This window comes from Oncorhynchus tshawytscha, linkage group LG06 (genome assembly GCF_018296145.1).
Source record: "Oncorhynchus tshawytscha isolate Ot180627B linkage group LG06, Otsh_v2.0, whole genome shotgun sequence".
In the NCBI taxonomy this organism is placed as follows: Eukaryota; Metazoa; Chordata; class Actinopteri; order Salmoniformes; family Salmonidae; genus Oncorhynchus; species Oncorhynchus tshawytscha.
In genome coordinates, this window is record NC_056434.1 from 75,552,921 (window position 1) to 75,574,379 (window position 21,459).

The 21,459-nt window shown below is 41.6% G+C and overlaps 1 protein-coding gene across 1 annotated transcript in view; it reads left to right on the plus strand.

The window, feature by feature from the left end:
- LOC112253091 (muscarinic acetylcholine receptor M3) overlaps window positions 1-21,459 on the plus strand; it is a 102,513-nt gene that overhangs the window by 43,915 nt on the left and 37,139 nt on the right. Inside the window, exon 2 of the mRNA XM_024425002.2 lies at window positions 1,081-1,209. The gene's annotated coding sequence lies outside the window, so the exon portion shown is untranslated. The remainder of the gene's footprint in view (window positions 1-1,080; window positions 1,210-21,459) is intronic.

A 21,459-nucleotide genomic window follows, 5' to 3' on the forward strand; every position in this document is an offset into this window, starting at 1 on the left:
GTGAGAAGTGTTGACATGTTGAATGTACCAAGCTGTCTTTTTGAACTACTAGCACACAGCTTGGACACAGTCTCTTCACAGTCCCCAAGTCCAGAACAGACTACACATTACTACATAGAGCCATGACTACATGGAACTCTGTTCCACATCGAGTAACTCATGCAAGCAGTAATATTAGATTTAAAAAATGGATAAAAATATAACTTATGGAATAGAGACAAAAACCCAGGCATAGACACACAATACAATAACACACACGATAACATATGCACTATACACACATTTACATATGGATTTTGTGTTGTAGATATGTGGTAGTAGAGTTGTGGCCTGAGGGCACACACTTAATGTGTTGTGAAATCTGTTGTGAATGTATTGTAATGTTTTTAAAATTGTATAACTACCTTAATTTTGCTTCCTTGGCAGCAGCTTATGGGGATCCATAACAAATACAAATACAGATAGGCGTAATGTAATCAGATGTATTGAGTCTTCTGAGAGCTGATTTACGTAGTGACCCAAAGAATGGTGTTAAGTCTACAGTCACTACTGAGCCTGTATTTCAGCTTTAATCAACTCCAGCACATATCTGAACGGCATTAAAGATGAGTTTGAACTGTTTTGCCTTCTAAAGGTGACGGAGAGACATTTTTCTGTAGGTCCAGTCCTTTTTTAGGGACTTTTGTTATTGTATTTCAACACAGTATTCCAAGGTTCTCTGTTCAGTTCATGAGGTGTATTGTTAATGGGTTATTTTTAGCTCAGTGTATCATGGTGCCTATAATTTAGGCCTATGTTGAGAATGCTATATCAATACACTCTTAGAAAAAAAGGGTTCCTAATAGGTTCTTCGGCTGTCACCATAGGAACCCAAATGGGTTCTACCTGGAACCAAAAAAGGTTATCCTATGGGGACAGCCAAATAACCCTTTTAGGTTCTATATAGCCTCTTTTTTCTATGAGTGTACAGTAGTTTCAACAAGGACTGATCCAAACTTCAATTTCGTCTCTCTCTCTCTCTCTTTCTCGCTCTCTCTCTCTTGCTCTCTTTCTTCTTTCCTCCCCCTCCCTCTCCTCCAGACACCATGACCCAGTCGGAGGATAAGCACTCACAAGTGGACGGCACAGATACTGAAATGGACGTCATAGACGCTGAAATGCACTCCACTGAAAGGTGACTTCCAGCCACTTCACCTTCCCAAACTTTTGGTGAGTAAACTGAATCCTTCACAGCTCTGTGGACGGATAAGAGACACATGCTCCTTCCCCCTGCCTGTCGCTGTCTACTTGCTTTCTCATAAAGACCTTACTGTATATAATGGTAATCGTAGAAAGACTTTATGCTCCAACTGAGGAGAGCTGTCTTCAGCTGAATCAATCATCTTTTTCATGTTTTTGTCGTTGTTTTCTGCCGGCCCACACTCTGAAATGGCAGTCAGCTGACTGGGCCTAAACTTCTCTTGCTTTAAACTTGCAATATTGATTGGCTGGCCCCAGTAGAATTGTGTTTTCATCTGGGTGAGAAACATGCCTGGGAAAAATCTTTATTTCTTAATTAAGAGGCAGTCTCATTGATGGGGCCACCGTTTCATTCCCTTTTTTAGAATGATTAAAAATATACATCATCGTCAATTTGAGATTGCCTCCATCTGGAGAATAGGCCTTTATGACATACAGACCCCCTGTTGTGTGTGAGTGTGTCAGACGAAGGGGATACACACCCCTACTGTGTGTCAGACAAGGGGCATGTGGTGATGGATATTGTCTGTACATGTCTGTAAGTGTGATTGTACTTTCCACTTGCTCCCCTCAGAAATCAATTCATGGAGAATGGAGAGATTCCCAGACCATGTGGCAGTCAGATTTTTAATTTAAAAAAATTATTTTACCCCCTTTTTCGTATATCCAATTGCTGGTAGTTACTGTCTTGTCTCAACGCTACAACTCCCGCACGGACTCGGGAGAGGCGAAGGTCGAGAGCCGTGCGTCCTCCGAAACACAACCCAACCAAGCCGCAATACTTCATAACACAGCACGCATCCAACCCGGAAGCCAGCCGCACAAATGTGTCAGAGGACACACCGTACACCTAGCGACCTGGCCAGTGTGCACTGCGCCCGGCCCACCACAGGAGTAGCTAGTGCGCGATGAGACAAGGATATCCCTGCCGGCCAAACCCTCCCTAACCCGGACGATGCTAGGTCGCGGCCAGTTGCAACAGAGCCTGGGCTCGAACCCAGAGTCTCTGGTGGCACAGCTAGCACTGCGATGGAGTGCCTTAGACCACTGGGCCACCCGGGAGGCCTAAAGTCCGATTTGTAAGGATTGCGACCTACGTAGAAAGGCTAGTTACGTGACTCATGTTCAACATTGTTCAATCAACTGGTGTCCTTCAAAATAGCCTCCGGATATAGTTTATTTATGATTATGCATTGGCTCAGATTTGTGTAGTTAATACACTGACCTATGGGTTGATATAAGTGCAACCCCCTACCACACTATATCATTCGGACTTGATTGACATTGGCAATATACTCCCAAATATTTTGTGCTTACCTAACCACTCAAATGGTGGCCTAAATTGATGATGGACGTCTGTCAGTTCAATGAAAACAAAAAGAGAAGGGCCATTCAGTTTTATATGAACACTTTTCCATCCATACTGACAGAGATGAGTTTCAATTGTATTTCAACAGAGGCTTGCAGGGCCAGATTGACTATTTGAGGCAATGTTCTGTACGCTAAACAAGATTGACTTCATGATCGATAGAACAGGCCTTACGTCAGGCCAAAATAATTGTTTCAAGCTCTGCTGGGGTATACATGGGCTCTCCAATCTGCCTGGTTATAAATCCGATAGAACTGTGTCAACATCTGTTTGTGAAACTGAGGTAGCAATATTCACCAAGTGATGTAATTAAACAGTTTTTGTCATTTCATTTTTGTGAATATAATTACTTGTCCAGAATAATGCCTGGTGTCCACTCATTGTTTGGATCTCAGCGGTGTCTCCTATTAAAGTAACTGTTTCCATATTTCTATGAAATATGACCTAAAATGAATTACAATATGAGTGAAATAGTTTTCCTTCCAAAAATAGGTATTTCAAGAATTTCAAAAAGCAGCTTTCCTGTGTTAGAATGGTGTGGGCATACCCCAACAACAGAATGGTGTGGACATATACTGGTCATTAAAAATATTCATGCATTTTGAGCACTAATTGGCCAGCTCAGCCAATGAGCCAACATAACATCATGTTCTATGAGGAAATAGCAAGCATTTTTGAAACGGTCTGTTTGAGATACATGTTTTGGGTGGGGGTTTTGAAGTGTTTTTCTCCAATTTATGCTTTGGCCACAAATATGAGTATAGGACGAGTCAACAACATTATTTGGGTATGAGTTAACGGAATATTAGCGTTTAACCGTTAGATTTTCACTGGACAGTTACTAACAGCTCTTGGGGAAAGTTACTTATACAGTAACTCAGCGACGTTGTATACTGTATGGATATAGTATCTCATGTCAACCCATGTTATATTCTTAATTTTAGTGTGTAGTAACCAGTAGAAACCGGCTCTCATTCCCGATAATAAGGTTGGGGACAAACAGGGGCTGTATGAAAGGTTAATATGAGGACTCAGTGTTGAGATAATTGGAACCGCTGAGACATCATTAAAATGGGTCTTGCATATTAGAAATGATGAAGGTTAGGTGACTTTGTTTTGATATGGTTGTGGAATCTGATAAAGCTGTTTTATACCGTCGTTTTTCATACAAACAGAATAAACTAGTCATGATTATTTTATAAATGTTGTGTTCTTTGCTGGGTTGTTGGTCACGGGTCTGTACGTGTGTGCTTTTGGTATTCAGATGCAGTCTTGAACCGCATTCATTTGCAACTCTTAAATATTCACTATGCTGCCTACAGTAGATTTTGGTTCAATGATGTTTTCCAATGTGATTCTTTTTTATACACCAATTAAGTATGCAATGATGAGTGACAGGGCAGATTATTGGGGAACAACAAAGCCACAAGGCTGTAGACATGTCTGTCGATCAGAACACAGATTTTTCGAAACCTATTTTTTAATGATTGTTATGGACTCAGTGTTTTGCTGTGTACTGCATTATGAGTTACTGTTAAAATTGCAGGCATTGATTGTCTGTTTATATCCTAAAAAACATCCCCTCCTCCTCCTCGAAGGAACACTTATTACGATCCGTCCTCGCAGCCCAGGAGGGGTATTTTTTCATTCATGACAAGACTGCAAAAGTACTCACCTCAAGGAATGTTGCCATCCTCTTGGTAAAATCTTAAGGTGGCATTAGTTCTTATGGAGGCACAAATTAAAACTTTGCCATACTGTTGTTTTCCAAGCGTTCCTGTCTCTCTTCCCTTCAGTGCATCTAGGGACTCTGTCATGATCTATAAATGTAGAATTTGAGCCAGTTTGCTATATCAGGAAACATTTTCCTGCAGCAACTAGACATGTGAATTATTATGTAGCCTATAATTAATACACATTTTTGTAAGGGTTGATACATTTTTCATATGGGAAAATCAAGTCTGAAATTTTAATGTGGAAATTACAAACTTCAGAAAACTTTTTTAACCTCAAATACACTATAATGTTCTAAATGTCCCGCATTGCATGAAAGTTCTCCTGCAACAGGGTGATCAAATGAAGATCCTACATCTGTATATCATGACTGCCATTAATTAAGACCAATGGGTAGAGGATGGCAGAACATGACAATGAGAGATGAAAGGTATAGAGGAGTAAGGGAGCCAGAAGCCCACGGTGTGACTCTACCCTTGATTACTTTTTAATTGGCTACTTGTAAAGGCCCCAGGGCTGTTGTCACCAGACAAAGTAGCTGGCAGGGCAAAGTGATCTGAATTCCATGTCAGTCTTGGAGTGGATAAGGGAACTGGCAGGTATACAGAAGTGGGTGAAGACACATTCTGTCAATCCCCTAGTCAGTGGAGCTGCTATGTTCTGAATAACTCAATCTGGGACCTTTTAAAAAGACAGATAGTGGCGCTATCATTTCCCTTCAGTTATTCAGTTCATCTGCCCAATCAAATAGGGATTTCAAAAATACTATTAGTCCTACAGCCATGATTTATTATGTTCCTCACAAATGAAAACTTATCGTCGTACTACAGAGCATTCGGAAAGTACTTAGACCCCTTGACTTTTCCACGTTTTGTTAATTAAGTTACAGCCTTATTCTAAAATAGATTAAATTGTTTTTTTCCCTCATCAATCTACACACAATACCCTATAATGGCAAAACAAAAACCTTAATTTGTTTTTGCAAATGTATCAAAAATAAAAAACGGAAATATCACATTTAAGGATTCTGTTACGGTTTTATTCCTGGGAAGGAGAGGAGGACCAAAATGCAGCATGGTTATGGTTGAACATCTTTAATAAAGATGATAACGTGAACAATATGCATATACAAAACAAGAAAACGTGGAAAAACCGAAACAGTCCTAACTGGTGCAAAACACAGACAGGAAACAATCACCCACGAAATACCCGAAGAATATGGCTGCCTAAATATGGTTCCCAATCAGAGACAACGATAAACACCTGCCTCTGATTGAGAACCACTCTAGGCAACCATAGACTTACCTAGAATATTACACTGAACACAACCCCATCAATCTACAAAACCCCTAGACAAGACAAACACATAATCACCCATGTCACACCCTGGCCTAACCAAAATAATAAAGAAAACACAGAATACTAAGGCCAGGGCGTGACAGATTCAGACCCTTTGCTCAGTATTTTATTGAAAAACCTTTGGCAGCATTTACAGTCTTGAGTCTTCTTGGGTATGACGCTACAAGCTTGGCACACATGTATTTGGAGAGTTTCCCCAATTAAAATGATTCTCTACAGATTCTGTCAAGCTCTCTCAAGTTGCATGGGGAGACTAGGCTATTTTCAGGTCTCTCCAGCGATGTTTGATAGGGTTCAAGTCCGGTATTTGGCTGGGCCACTCAAGGACATTCAGAGACTTGTCCCGAAGCCACTCCTGCGTTGTCTTGGCTGTGTGCTTGGGGTAGTTGTCTTGGCTGTGTGCTTAGGGTAGAGGTCCTAAGCGCTCTGGAGCAGGTTTTCATCAAGGATCTCTCTGTACTTAGCTCCGTTCATCTGTCCTTTGATCCTGACTAGTGTTCCAGTCCCTGCTGCTGAAAAACATCCCCACAGCATGATGCTGCCACCACCATGCTTCACTGTAGGGATGATGCCAGGTTTCCTCCAGACATGACGCTTGGCATTCAGGCTGAAGAGTTCAACCTTGGTTTCATCAGACCAGAGGATCTTGTTTCTCATGGTCTGAGAGTCCTTTAGGTGCCTTTTGGCAAACTCCAAGAGGAGTTGCTTCCGACTAGCCACTCTACCATGAAGGCCTGATCGGTGGAGCCTGGTTCCTCTCTAGGTTTCTTCCTGGGTTTTGGCCTTTCTAGGGAGTTTTTCCTAGCCACCGTGCTTCTACACCTGCATTGCTTGCTGTTTGGGGTTTTAGGCTGGGTGTCTGTACAGCACTTTGAGATATCAGCTGATGTACGAAGGGCTATATAAATAAATTTGATTTGATTTGGAGGGTTGCAGAGATGGTTGTCCTTCTGGAAGGTTCTCCCACCTCCACAGAGGAACTCTGGAGCTATGTCAGAGTGGCCGTCAGGTTCTTGGTCACCTCCCTGACCAAGGCCCTTCTTCCCCTATTGCTCAGTTTGGATGGGCGGCCAGCTGTAGGAAGAGTTTTGGTGATTCCAAACTTCTTCCATTTAAGAATGAAGGACGTCACTGTGTTCTTGGGGACCTTCAATGCTGCAGGCATTTTTTGGTATCCTTCCCCTGATCTGTTCCTCGACACTATCCTGCCTCAGACCTCTACGGACAATTCCTTAGACCTCATGGCTTGGTTTTTGCTCTGACATGCACTGTCAACTGTGGGACCTTGTATAGACAGGTGTGTGCCTTTCCAAATAATTTCCAATTAATATAATATACCACAGGTGGACTCCAATCAAGTTCTAGAAACATCTCAACGGTGGACATTGGAAACAGTGTGCACCTGAGCTCAATTTCGAGTCTCGTAGCAAAGGGTCTGAATACTCATCTACACTACCGTTGAAAAGTTTGGGGTCACTTAGAAATGTCCTTGTTTTTGAATGAAAAAAATAAATAAAATTGTCCATTAAAATAACATGAAATTGCTCAGAAATACAGTGTAGACATTGTTAATGTTGTAATTGACTGTTGTAGCTGGAAACAGCTGATTTTTATTGAAATATCTACATAGGCGAACAGAGGCCCATTATCAGCAATCATCACTCACTGTGTTCCAATGGCATATTGTTTTAAAGGCTAATTGATCATTAGAAAACCCTTTTGCAATTATGTTAGCAGAACTGAAAACTGTTGTGCTGATTAAGTGAGCAATTAAACTGGCCTTCTTTAGACTAGTTGAGTATCTAGACACTAATGTACTTGTCTTCCTCAGTTGTGCAACGGGGCCTCCCACTCCTCTTTCTATTCTGATTAGAGCCAGTTTGCGCTGTTCTGTGAAGGGAGTAGTACTCAGTGTTGAACGAGATCTTCTGTTTCTTGGCAATTTCTCGCATGGAATAGCCTTCATTTCTCAGAACAAGAATAGACTGACGAGTTACAAGCATCATGAAACCACTGGTGAAAATCAGTATTTTGGAGCTAACTTGTTTAACACTTTATTCATGTGGTTTCATCTTTCACAGACTCCATGAAATGATGATCTTGTCCTAAATATTTGGTCGAATTATTTGTTTTGTGTGTAGTTATCTAGAAACAAGGGTAGCTCAACTTACCCCTTTGGCTCAACTTACCCCTCTCTCTGACTATTTGTTCTACCCAGTCTTCAGTACAAGATTAAATTTGAACTTTTTTTTATTTCAGGGCAACCAGGTTTTGTTTCATGTGCTCTATTTCAAGAACGCACAGTTCCCTTCCTGCTTCAGACCGTGTCCAAGTAATCTGTGTCTCTAGAAGTGGATTTTTTGGTGGGTTTCTTTAAATTCACACATCCCTTTAACCTTCCAGCAAAAGTAGCACCAAGAAATTCCTCATTGTGAAACCTCTTCATTACTGTAACGGCTTTCCTCTTCTGAGGAGGAGTAGCAAGGATCGGACGAATACGCAGCGTGGTAAGTGTTCATCTTGGTTTTTAATAAGAATAATGAACACTGAACAAAACAATAAATGACAACTTGAAAAACCGAAACAGGCTACCTAAGTATGGTTCTCAATCAGGGACAACGATTGACAGCTGCCTCTGATTGAGAACCATACCAGGCCAAACACAGAAATCCCAAATCATAGAAAAAAGAACATAGACAACCCACCCAACTCACACCCTGACCATACTAAATCAAAGACATAACAAGAACTAAGGCCAGAACGTGACAATTACTGAAATATGAAAGCTTTTCTATGACCTCTTTCAGGACTACTCTTCTTAGAATGTTAATATGTAGCCTACATTAACCTTTTCTGACATCACTCTTTTATTGACCAGAACGTTAAAATATGTAATCTTATATTTTCCCAATTTACATGTACGTATGCGTACATTCATGAGGATTATCGTAAAGTCTCCTGTGATCTACTATTCATATTACATCCATTATGCAACTCCAAGGTGACTGATCTGAGTCAATACCATGAATGACATGGCAAGGTCATTACCAGAGGATTAACAGACATTACTTTGACGAAAACCCAACCACTGTGGTAGCTTACTAAAAATGGGGTGTATCTATTATCACGTGTCACAAATGTAGGCCTACTTGCTCGTTGTCTTTTGCTTTGAAGAAAATGACAATTGCAACATTGAGAGAAGGCTTCAGTGTCTGTGGCAGGCCATAAATTTACTGTCTCAAAGGAAAACAAAAGAGCTGTCATAGTTCACACACACAATGGAAATCTTGTTTGGCCCTCAACATAAATAACCCCGTGTTCTTTAAAGAGTTGTTTGAAAGGGTTGAATCTATTTCAGAAGATTGGCTTCCGATACCATCTTCTCTGTGTCATCTCTTGACTGTGTCATCTCTTGACTGAGTCATTTTAGGGCGGTCATTTTCTTCATCCCAATAGAGTATCCATGGGAAAACCTGCCAATAAATGCTGGATCTTAAAGTGAGGAATGATGATACATTACATGTACAAGCCCATTGACTGTAAAGGGATTTTTATCAAATCAAAAGGGTTTTCTTGAGTGCTATAAACTTTGTAGCGCTTGATTCCGTTAAAGCATGTTTTATTCCAAAAGCCACCCAGACAGACATGCCCAAATACTTTGAAGCACTATGCAAATGTTGAGTCCTAACTCTTTGGTAATTAATACTGTCTGGTTCTGGATCTGTTGATGGTTTGGCAGTGTGATTAATACAGGGAACTTCATGTTTCTACTCTTGGCTTCAGATGGACAGCATTCTGGTAAATTGTACATCTCCGCTCCTGACACCGTTCATCTCTTTTGTCATCTCTCTCTCTCTCTGTCTCTCTCTTTCTCTCTCTCTCTCTCTCTCTCTGTCTCTCTCACTTGCTCTCTCTTTCTCATTCCCTCTCCCTCTCTCTCATTCATTTGGTGTGGTATGTCATTTAGAAGACATAGGTTGCAGCTGGTATGTGTGTGGTATAATTCACTGATATGACGCCTGGCGGTGAGATAAAGATTGTTTGAGGAGAGGACAGAAACAGAACAGGACATTTCTCATCCTGACTACTGAGTCTGTACTGTTCTGTACTCAGCTGAACGGTATGTCTCAGTAATTGCTACAGAGAAAATAATAATAAAGATACTAAAGCAAGACACAGGAAGTTGCACGTTCCGTGGTGAATATGAATGTTATTTTATCCAACTATATCATACTGTAGATACATTTGTAGACTTACTAGACGACCACCAGATAAACTACAAGATTAGAGGAGAGGTTAACATCTGTCATCCATTGCCATCCAACCATCCTATGATGCTAACTGACACAACATTTCTCATTTTGCAGTGTCTCTGTCCAAGTGAATTTGGGGGCTGAAATCTGAAGATCTTGAATTGATGATTCTGGCTTTAATTAGTATAGCCTGTTTTAGTGATCTCAATAATTCTTTACATGCTATGCTAATCTGGGCCAGAACCAGCAATGCTTTGCGATGGACAAATTCACCAGACTCTTTACGATGTGCCTGCAATGTTTTCATTTTGTAAATTCAGTTTTTTTATGGCTAAATGCTCAAATACGAATGACTGGATAGATAAAGTCCACCTGCTAACCTCTGCTTTTGGTTTTGTAAGGTAAAGATATCACTTAAAAATCTGTGGGTAAACTCCCTATATTTTCTATACATTATTTATGCGATAGGTGGGTAAACGCCTATCCATTACACCACTAATAGGTGGGTAAACTCCTATCCACTACACCACTGATAGGTGGGTAAACGCCTATCCACTACACCACTGATAGGTGGGTAAACGCCTATCCACTACACCACTGATTAGGTGGGTAAACGCCTATCCACTACACCACTGATTAGGTGGGTAAACGCCTATCCACTACACCACTGATAGGTGGGTAATCGCCTATCCACTACACCACTGATAGGTGGGTAAACGCCTATCCACTACACCACTGATAGGTGGGTAAACGCCTATCCACTACACCACTGATAGGTGGGTAAACGCCTATCCACTACACCACTGATAGGTGGGTAAACGCCTATCCACTACACCACTGATAGGTGGGTAAACGCCTATCCACTACACCACTGATAGGTGGGTAAACTCCTATCCACTACACCACTGATAGGTGGGTAAACGCCTATCCATTACACCACTAATAGGTGGGTAAACTCCTATCCACTACACCACTGATAGGTGGGTAAACTCCTATCCACTACACCACTGATTGTATCGTTATTGATTTGTTACAGATAGCACCACGTAATGTGTGAAACTATCAGTGTCATTCAGGACAAACATGTGGCTACTGTGGGGGGCTGCTTTGGCATCAACTACATGGTCAGTGTAAATTTCGGTATCCTCATCACTATCTACCGTTACCAGTTATGGCAGGAGTCATTTTCTCCCCTAGCTTTCTCGATTCGCTTCTGTCTCTGTGAGGGCGACAACGGCAAGTAAAAGTATTGATGACTAAATCTAGACTCCCCACTAGTGGAGGCTGGTGGGAGGAGCTATAGGAGGATGGGCTCATTAAAAAATATATATATTTCACCTTTATTTAGCCAGGTAGGCAAGGTGAGAACAAGTTCTCATTTACAACTGCGACCTGGCCAAGAATACAGCAAAGCAGTTTGACACATACAACAACACAGAGTTACACATGGAATAAACAAAACATACAGTCATTAATACAGTTGAAGAAAATCTATATACAGTGTGTGCAAATGAGGTAAGAAAATGGAGGTAAGGCAAAAATAGGCCATGGTGGCGAAGTAATTACAATATATCAATTAGACACTAGAGTGATTGATGTGCAGAAGATGAATGTGCAAGTAGAGATACAGAAATGGCTGGAATGTTATAAATGGGAGGGAGTCAAACATGTGTTTTCCATATGTTTGATGTGTTTGATACCGTTCCATTAATTCTATTCCAGGCATTACAATGAGCCGTCCTCCTATAGCTGCACCCACCAGCCTACTCTACTCCCCACTATAGTGCGTTCTCGATTAACCCAGAGGTCACAGAGCGGTGTGGATCCTTTGGACAGGTAATTTAACAGTATGCCTCCCCTTTAACAAAGTCATTATCTCCTTTAAGATCCTCTGACCTTGAGGGGTGAAATAGTGAGCACAACTCATGATATAGTGTTTTCCTTACAGTGTATAATTAAAACCATTCAGGGTGCTGAGCACAGAACATGGTGTGATCAACATGCTACATTCTATTCTAGAGGGATTCACAGCAGTTTCTCATGTGTTGTGTTTGGAGATCTATTGCTGCACAGGGTCCTGTGTTCCCTGTTGTCTTATAATATTATCTGCAAGACAACGCCATTTGTACTGTATCAGCTCGTGCCAATGGCGATTCCCTTCCATCATGTCAATGATGTGTTGATATTGATGCATACTGTTTGTTGAACTCTTTGACAGTATCCTTTCTTTTTTAAACTCTAGCCAAGTTTTGTTTTGGTCAGTCTGTGTTGCTGTTGCTACAGTATATCCATGCATGATACTGTCCATATGCAATGCAGGTTCTCTGATAATCCTGAACTTCAACCTTTAAAGCTCCTGTAGTGTTGCAGACTGGAGCCTCTCAGCTGTATTCATGGGGCACAGTGTGTTCAGTCACTGGGGACTGGCTTTCTGGCTTGGCCCTTAAGTGGCAGGGGAGTAAACGGCAGAAGTGTCTGACTCTGCAGGCATTTGGCTCGAACCTCTCAACCTCCTCCCACCCTCTTATCTCTCTGGCGTAGGCAAGGGATATCAATGGACCTGTATGGTGCCTTAGGCTGTATGTTTATCCCATGCAGAAGGGAAGGGGGATAGTTACATAATCGCTACTGCCAGTGAAATAATGTAATGATAGTGCACATTCATTACCTTTGAGGTTATTAGTTCTGGTGTTTTTCTATTCTAATCTAGTGTAGTATATAGAGTGAAATATCAGTGTGATAATACACACAACTTCGATATAGCGTTTATAAAAAGAAACGTCCTCTCACTGTCAACTGTCAACTGCGTTTATTTTCAGCCAATTTAACATGTGTAAATATTTGTAAGAACAAAACAAGATTCAACAACTGAGACAGAAACTGAACAAGTTCCACAGACATGTGACTAACATAAATGGAATAATGTGTCCCTGAACAAATTGGGGGTCAAAATCAAAAGTAACAGTCAATATCTGGTGTGGCCACCAGCTGCATTAAGTACTGCAGTGCATCTCCTCCTCATGGACTGCACCAGATTTGCCAGTTCTTGCTGTGAGATGTTACCCCACCCTTCCACCAAGGCACCTGCAAGTTCTCTGACATTTCTGGGGGGAATGGCCCTAGCACTCAGCCTCCGATCCAACAAGTCCCAGACCTGCTCAATGGGATTGAGATTCGGGCTCTTCGCTGGCCATGGCAGAACACTGACATTCCTGTCTTGCAGGCAATCACGCACAGAACGAGCAGTATGGCTGGTGGTAATTGTCATGCTGGAGGGTCATGTCAGGATGAGCCTGCAGGAAGGGTACCACATGTGGGAGGAGGATGTCTTCCCTGTAACGCACAGCGTTGAGATTGCCTGCAATGACAACAAGCTCAGTCCAATGATGCCTTGACACACCGCCCCAGACCATGACGGATCCTCCACCTCCAAATCGATCCTGCTCCAGAGTACAGGCCTCGGTGTAACTCTCATTCCTTCGACGATAAACGTGAATCTGATCATCACCCCTGGTGAGACAAAAACGCGACTCGTCAGTGAAGAGCACTTTTTGCCAGTCCTGTCTGGTCCAGCGACGGTGGGTTTGTGCCCATAGGCGACGTTGTTGTCGGTGATGTCTGGTGAGGACCTGCCTTACAACAGGCCTACAAGCCCTCAGTCCAGCCTCTCTCAGCCTATTGCGGACAGTCTGAGCACTGATGGAGGATTGTACGTTCCTGGTGTAACTCAGGCAGTTGTTGTTGCCATCCTGTACCTGTCCTGCAGGTGTGATATTTGGATGTACCGATCCTGTGCAGGTGTTGTTACACGTGGTCTGCCACGGCGAGGACGATCAGCTTTCCGTCCTATCTCCCAGTAGCGCTGTCTTAGGCATCTCACAGTACGGACATTGAAATGTATTGCCCTGGCCAGATCTGCAGTCCTCATGCCTCCTGGCAGCATGCCTAAGGCACGTTCACGCAGATGAGCAGGGACCCTAGGCATCTTTCTTTTGGTGTTTTTCAGAGTCAGTAGAAAGGCCTCTTTAGTGTCCTAAGTTTTCATAACTGTGACCTTAATTGCCTACCGTCTGTAAGCTGTTCGTGTCTTAACGACCATTCCACAGGTGCATGTTCATTAATTGTTTATGGTTCATTGAACAAGCATGGGAAACAGTGTTTAAACCTTTTACAATGAAGATCTGTGAAGTTATTTGGATTTTTACGCATTATCTTTGAAAGACATGGTCCTGAAAAAGGGATGTTTCTTTTTTTGCTGAGTTTAGTATTATTTGTTGAATAATGTTTCTGCCTTTGCAGCTGACCATAATTAACTTGCCTGTTTAATATGAGATTCGTCTTCTTCAACTGTGTTCAAATGCTTAATACGGTCTATTAGAGGAGGAGCTTTGCTCTACAGAAGGCTATTGATTCCATTACTGCGCTCCCCGTACATCAGCTTTGTCCTAATAAAGTTAACGCTCTCAATTATCTCTCTCCGCTGAGGCTTTGTTCTGTCTTGATCTTGTCTCTACTCAATCACCCCGTCAATGAAAATGATGTCCAATTATGTCAGGTAATTACATTAGCTTGTCTTGGGGAGAAATCAAATTATGTTCACTTTTTCCTCCTGCTGTCCATTGCTTATGTTACCTCTGCATGTGTTTATGACATGCCATTGTAAGTATTCTTTCTTACTTTGGCAAGTCTTTTTATGTTCGGCACTTTGTAATACTGCATCTGTGCCCTATCCAAATTCCGCCAACCTTTGTGACCTAATTTAACCTTGAGGAAAGTGCACTCGGATGCATGTTGTTAACCAACATAACAAATCTCATAGCTATGGCGGAGGGAGCTAGGCGAGCAAGGCGTCCTAAGGTCACCTTATCACATTGTTATATCCCAGAGCACCAGACTTCTCTCATTTAGCTCAATTACTGATTACACTATGGGGAAAGTGATATGGCTGCTCTGCTGTGTGGTCATGCTTTATAAGGAGGTGTGTAGCTCTCTCTCACCATGCACTGATAAGCACAGGGTTTGAATTTCCCTGTTTTGCAACATTGCCAGAAGCAGAATAAATAAACGAACAAATGTAGGTTTTCGCATTTCATTTGGACAAATTCAAGACTGACCACAGTCCATGAGAGCTCATTTGGAGTCTCACTCATTTGTTAGCGTGTCAAGAAAAATAAACGCAGAATATCAGTTACTAAAGACAGAATTTTTGTTTAACCCTTACTGCGTACGCTATGTGTGTAATTGGTAATGCAAGTCTTGTGTTTTGCAGTTAAACGCTGTTGGAAAATATTTGTCTTTTGAAGTTATATCTGTTGCATTTTTTTGCTGGAGGATACTGTAACGCTGCCTCTCCGGGCAGGTGAGGTTCAATATCTCACGCCATTGGTTTTCGTGTGTGTGTGTGTGTGTGTGTGTGTGTGTGTGTGTGTGTGTGTGTGTGTGTGTGTGTGTGTGTGTGTGTGTGTGTGTGTGTGTGTGTGTGTGTGTGCGCGTGTGTGTACGTGTATGAGTGTGTGCGTGCAGGAGTACATTCTTGGAGCAGAATATCCAGCCAAGTAAACCAATCTGATTTTAATGAGTCCTAACATTACAGGGTGTTTTCTTGTTCATTTCTCAGCAAATTCAGACTTTGCCTCGTGTTCGTCAGCTAACTATTGGAGTGATTTGTGAGGTGCAATAACACTAACAGCCATTTTCTCTGTGAATTATTGAAGCCAAGAATACTACCCTGTGCTGCAATTCATGACAGTCCATTGATTTGGCTCTTTTTTATTTGGATAAAAAAAGGTATTCAGAAGTATGTTTTATTCCCCATGGGATCCTTTTCAATCCCATTTTTTACTGCACAGTTTTTACATTTGTGTCTCTGAGCACTTAGCAAAATGCAAAGACTAGACCCAGCTACATCTCCCAGACCCAGACAGTAGTCAAGACCAGCTCCCCAGTGAAAATACTATTTCTTTAGATATATTCTGCAGACTGATGCCTGTGCCGGCCCTCTTGCTGCAGTCAATGATGTGCTAAACAGGGATTATGTGCATCATCAAACATGGCTCCTATTTTGCATATATTTAACATTTATTTTTATACTAACTACAGACAAAGCTATCTCAATGATAGATAGAAGAGATTATGCAGGCAGACCTGAATATTTATCCATCCTAAGTAATGTCATTGGGACAAAAGATAACCATCCTTTTTACCCTTGAATTTCAGTTCACACAGAGTCAATGAATGCACATATTTAGAAAATGCTACTCAGATTGTTGGGATTATTTCTTAACACATTGGATTTCATGAGAGTTGTTCAAATCCCTGTCTTTCAGACATATTTTATGGTGCATCTATGGCGAGTTGTATTTTTTCTCTTCTCTCCATTACCTTGAGGAATGACAGGGAGTTTAAAAAAGGAAGGATCATTATCACACACCTATCCCTGTCCTTCATCCTCTTTCTCTCTCTCTCTCTCTCTCTCTCTCTCTCTGTCTCTCTGTCATGGTATGTTTTATAGGGGCAAGAATAACCCCTATACACAGTTGGCAGCCTACCATCAACATTATGGTGGAGGTATATTTGCTATTGGTCAGCATAAAATCCTGTTGAGTCTAGTGTCCCACTGTATGTCATTGGTCAAGGCTATGGGTGTGTAAAGGCACTGATGTGTATTGGGAATGTGTAATGAGAGAGGTTAGAGATGGTGGTTTGTGACTTATGCAGGTTGGCTATGGAGACAAGGTTACTGTAATGTAAGGAGAGAAATGTATCCCTGGACTTCAAAATAGACCTTGGTCACCTTTTCCTTAGTTATCCTGGGGAAATGCTTTTACTATTGGAATGTGAGACTGTGTATTATTGATATCTAGGCCTATGACATTGTACTGTATCATCCCTGCAAACCACTAATTTGAACTCGTTATTTCTTGAAATATTTTCACATGAAAACAAGATTCCACTTGGAAATGTGTTTCTGTATGAATAATATAAAATAATTAATAAACTTAATCACACACAACAGCAAATGCTGCTCAGTGCACATAGTAATTACCCCAACCTCCCGTCAATGAAACGACCCCGTGGCTAAAAATAATTTATCTTCTCCAGAATTCTAGTATTGGTCTGTTTATTTTTAATCTTCAAAATATTTCCTTCACTAGCTACGTTTCCATCCAATTGGCAACAGACTTTCATGAATACTCTAAAATCGACATAAAAACAGTCCCACCAGAGATGTGTTTCCATCAAATTGACTTGTTGGGGATGAAAGGCTGTGCGTGATGAGGTAGTGCACATTAAATTAACTTTTACAGTTAAATTCGTACCAAATAAAAAATACAAGTTAAATGGGTTTCTGTAACATTTTCAACTCTACTGAATGTTTCCTCACACAAAAAAAGCATTATATAGCGAGTGTGCCCAGTCTGGTATTGGCACATGCGCTCTAGCCAACAGCTCACAGATACAGTGTGGGTATAGCCTACATGAGGAGATTATTATGGACTTTTTTCGTGATTATGATCTTGTCTCTTCGCTGCAACTCCCCAACAGGCTTGGGAGAGGCAAAGGTCAAGTTATGCGTCCTCCGAAACATGACCCGCCAAGGCGCGCTTCTTAACACCTGCCCGCTTAATCCGGAAGTCAGCATCACCAATGTGTCGGAGGAAACACTGTTCAACTGACGACCGAAGTCAGCTTGCAGGCGCCTGGCCACCACAAGGAGTCGCTAGAGCTAGAGGAGTCGCTAGAGCACGATGAGCCAAGTAAAGCCCCCCCCGGCCAAGCCCTCCCCTAACCGGGACTACGCTGGGCCAATTGTGCACTGCTTTATGGGACTCCTGGTCACAATCCTGTCTCGGAGCTCTACGGACAATTCCCTCGACCTCATAGCTTGGTTTTTGCTCTGACATTCACTATCAACTGTGGGACCTTATATAGACAGGTGTGTGCCTTTCCAACTCATGTCCAATCAATTAAATATACCACAGGTGGACTCCAATCAAGTTGTAGAACCTCTCAAGGATGATCAACGGAAACAGGATGAACCTGAGCTCAATTTCAAGTCTCATAGCAAAGGTCTGAATACTTATGTAAATAAGGTATTTCTGTTTTTGCTTCTTCATTATGGGCAATTGTGTGTAGATTGATCAGGACTTTCTTTTAAATAAGGCTGTAACGTAAACAAAATGGGGGAAAAATGAAGGGTTCTGATTACTTTCCGAAGGCACTGTACTTTGATCTGATTACAGCATTGCATGTTGAAAGGCATGAACACTGTTGTGATGTTAATGAGTTTAATTGCCTAACATTGTACCCATGTTGATCTACAGCACATGGTGGTGTGCTTGTCCCTGTGAAGATACAAAAGATGATATGAATGACACATTTATCACATTAAATCGATGCATATGAACATAGTCGTTATACACATTAGTCTCCAGCTGACCTAATCAAATGCTCAGCATGAGATAAATCCAATATTCAGAGTTGGTCCTCAATCTAATGGTTGGAACAACTTCTGAAATGTTTTTCCTCCAACCAGCCTCAGCCCATGCAGTAAATTATTACTAAATGCAAAATCATGTTGCTGTAAGTGTGAAATTAACATGTGCATTACCATATGCAATATCTAGTACATTACTGTAGCAAATCATGGGGTTAGTCATGGGGAACAGTCAAATCATGCAGGGGCTTTGCACATGCTGAACCCCAACACACTACTGGCTACACCAAAATAGCGTGTTGGTGTTGGTAAAGTTACACAGTGCCAAGTGAAGAGATGTGGCCGCTACACTGATAGTGTTACTGGTTTGCTAATGATAATGAATAAAACAACCCTTTAAGTTAAATACTTACCCAGTATCCCTGCTGCTCTCTCTCCTCTCTCTCTCTCGCTCTCTCTTTCTCGTTGATATTTGGTATTTTATTAGGATCCCTATTAGCTGTTGCGATAGCAGTGGCTACTCTTCCTGGGGTACGCACACAACATGAAATATGACATAATACAGAACCTTAACAGACAAGAACAGCTCAAGGACAGAACCTCTCTCTCGCGCTCTCTCTCTGGGTGAATGAGGAGTCTGAAAAACTCCTGTGTCAGCATCTCTGAAGAAGAAACAACAACGTGCTGTTTTTTTTTACGCCATGCAGAATAGAGCAGAGAGGCAAAGGAAGCGTAGATGCTGTTTGTCAGACTTCCTGGTTTGGAAGCAGACTGATCAATATGCATAGTTGTAGGGTCCTGTAGCACAGCGGGTAGCCAGGCCTACACCCCATATTAGTTATAGGTGCTGCTTGTACATAATTTGATCCCATATAGTACATGACGTGCTAACAAAGCCATAATACCAGCCTGGGCCAAAAATAGCCAATCATTTGTTTGTTCCCAAACCACACGTGTCACGTGCAATAGGCCTAATCATTAAATTCACATTGAGGATGTGGAAAGGTGGAGCAGCTGAACAGCCGTAAAGTGTGTCCTTAGAAAGCATCTCCAGGTCAGGAATCTGAATTCCCTAGGGTTGCATGGGTAATTTAAGGTCCACAACAGTAAATGTCGAACACGACCGTATTTCAATAGGCGAGGAGAGCGGTGATAAATTGCTTACTGTTGCCTCACCTCCCACAGTTTGAGACGTATTTCACCCTTACATGAAACACTATCTGAGGCTCTCATCAACAGCTTAAATCCATGTTCAGTTCACCCTGATTTACTCATGAAACAACATGGAGAAGGGCCATGGTAACCAATAACACAGTAAATCCATTGTTGTTGTTTCCATCTCTGAACATTGTAGAAAATCAGAGGTATTTGACACTGTAATATCACTGTTTTTTCCTACATTTGTCATTTGCTGTTTTAGAGATTAGGATGATCTCTTTTGAGAGTATTAGCTACCTTTATAGATTTTCGCTTTAATAAAATGGCTTTCAAAGGTAATATAATTATTTAAGTCTGGTCCCCAGAAATGGTGTGTTGTCTGTAATTTAAATGAGACTATTGAGTCTATTTTATCTACATTCTTTGTAATGGTCTCACATTTCTAGAATATTATGTGTGTTGAAACTGTCACAGAGTCACAATGATAGCCACTGAACTTGGGATCATTCACAATGTTTCAGAGAAACATAGTTTCTCGGAAAACCAGAACAAAAATGATGCGTAATTGCGTCAGATGCTAGATTAAGCTCTCAGACAAGATGTAAAGAGAAAGATACTAATGTGACTTGCAAAGTCTCCACCAGTGGAGGCTCCTCAGAGGAGAAAGGGGAGACGATCCTCCTCAGTGAAAAAAAAAGTAAATAAGTGAAACATTTAAAAAGTTATACTTTTTTGAAAAAACTACTAAATATAATGACGTCACTAAATAATTGATTACAACATTATTTTGCAATGAAGGTCGACAGTAGGCTGAACAGCACTCTGTATGGCAGCACCAATGTGTAGCCGGAGGACAGCTAGTTTCCATCCTCCTCTGAGTACATTGACTTCAAAACAAAACCTAGGAGGCTCGTGGTTCTCACCCTCCTCCATAGATTTACACAATAATTATGACAACTTCCAGAGGACATCCTCCTACCTATCAGAACTCTTGCAGCATGAACTTACATGTCCACCCAATCAAAGGATTAAAGAATGAATCTATACTGTTAAAGTTCATATTAGCAAATCAGTCAATTTAAATAATTCAATAGGCCCTAATCTATGGATTTCACATGACTGGGCAGGGGCCTGGGAGGGCATAGGCCCACCCACTGGGAGCCAGGACCTACCAATCAGAATGTGTTTTTCCCCACAAAAGGGCTTTATTACTGATAGAAATACTTCTGAGTTCCATCAGTTGCCCGGGTGGCTGGTCTCAGACGATCCTGCAGGTGAAGAAACCAGATGTGGAGGTCCTAGGCTGGCATGGTTACATGTGGTCTGTGGTTGTGAGGTCGGTTGGACGTACAGCCAAATTCTCTTAAACGATGTTGGAGGTGGCTTATGGTAGAGAAATGAACATTATATTATCTGGCAACAGCTCTGGAGGACATTCCTGCAGTCAGCATTCCAATTGCACGCTCCCTCAAAACCTGAGACATCTGTGGCATTGTGTTGTGTGACAAAACTGTACATTTTACAGTGACCTTTAATTGTCCCCAGCGAAAGGTGTAATGATCATGCTGTTTAATCAGCTTCTTGATATGCCACACCAGTCAGGTATATGGATTGTCTTAGCAAAGGATAAATGTTCACTGACAGGGCTGTAATGAAATTTGTGCACAACATTTGAGAGAAATAATCTTTTTGTGGTGAGTAGTTGACTCAAAGAGAGAGAAAGACAATAGTTTAACAGTTTTGAACAAAGAAGAGAGAGAGAGAGAGAGAGAGAGAGAGCCTACTCAAACATCCGGACCTGCCTTGTTGATAGTGCTGTTAAGAAGGTAGAGCAGCACTTTATTATGGACATACTTCTCCCCATCTAGCTCCTGTTGTGTCAATATGTTTTGACCATGACAGTTTACAAT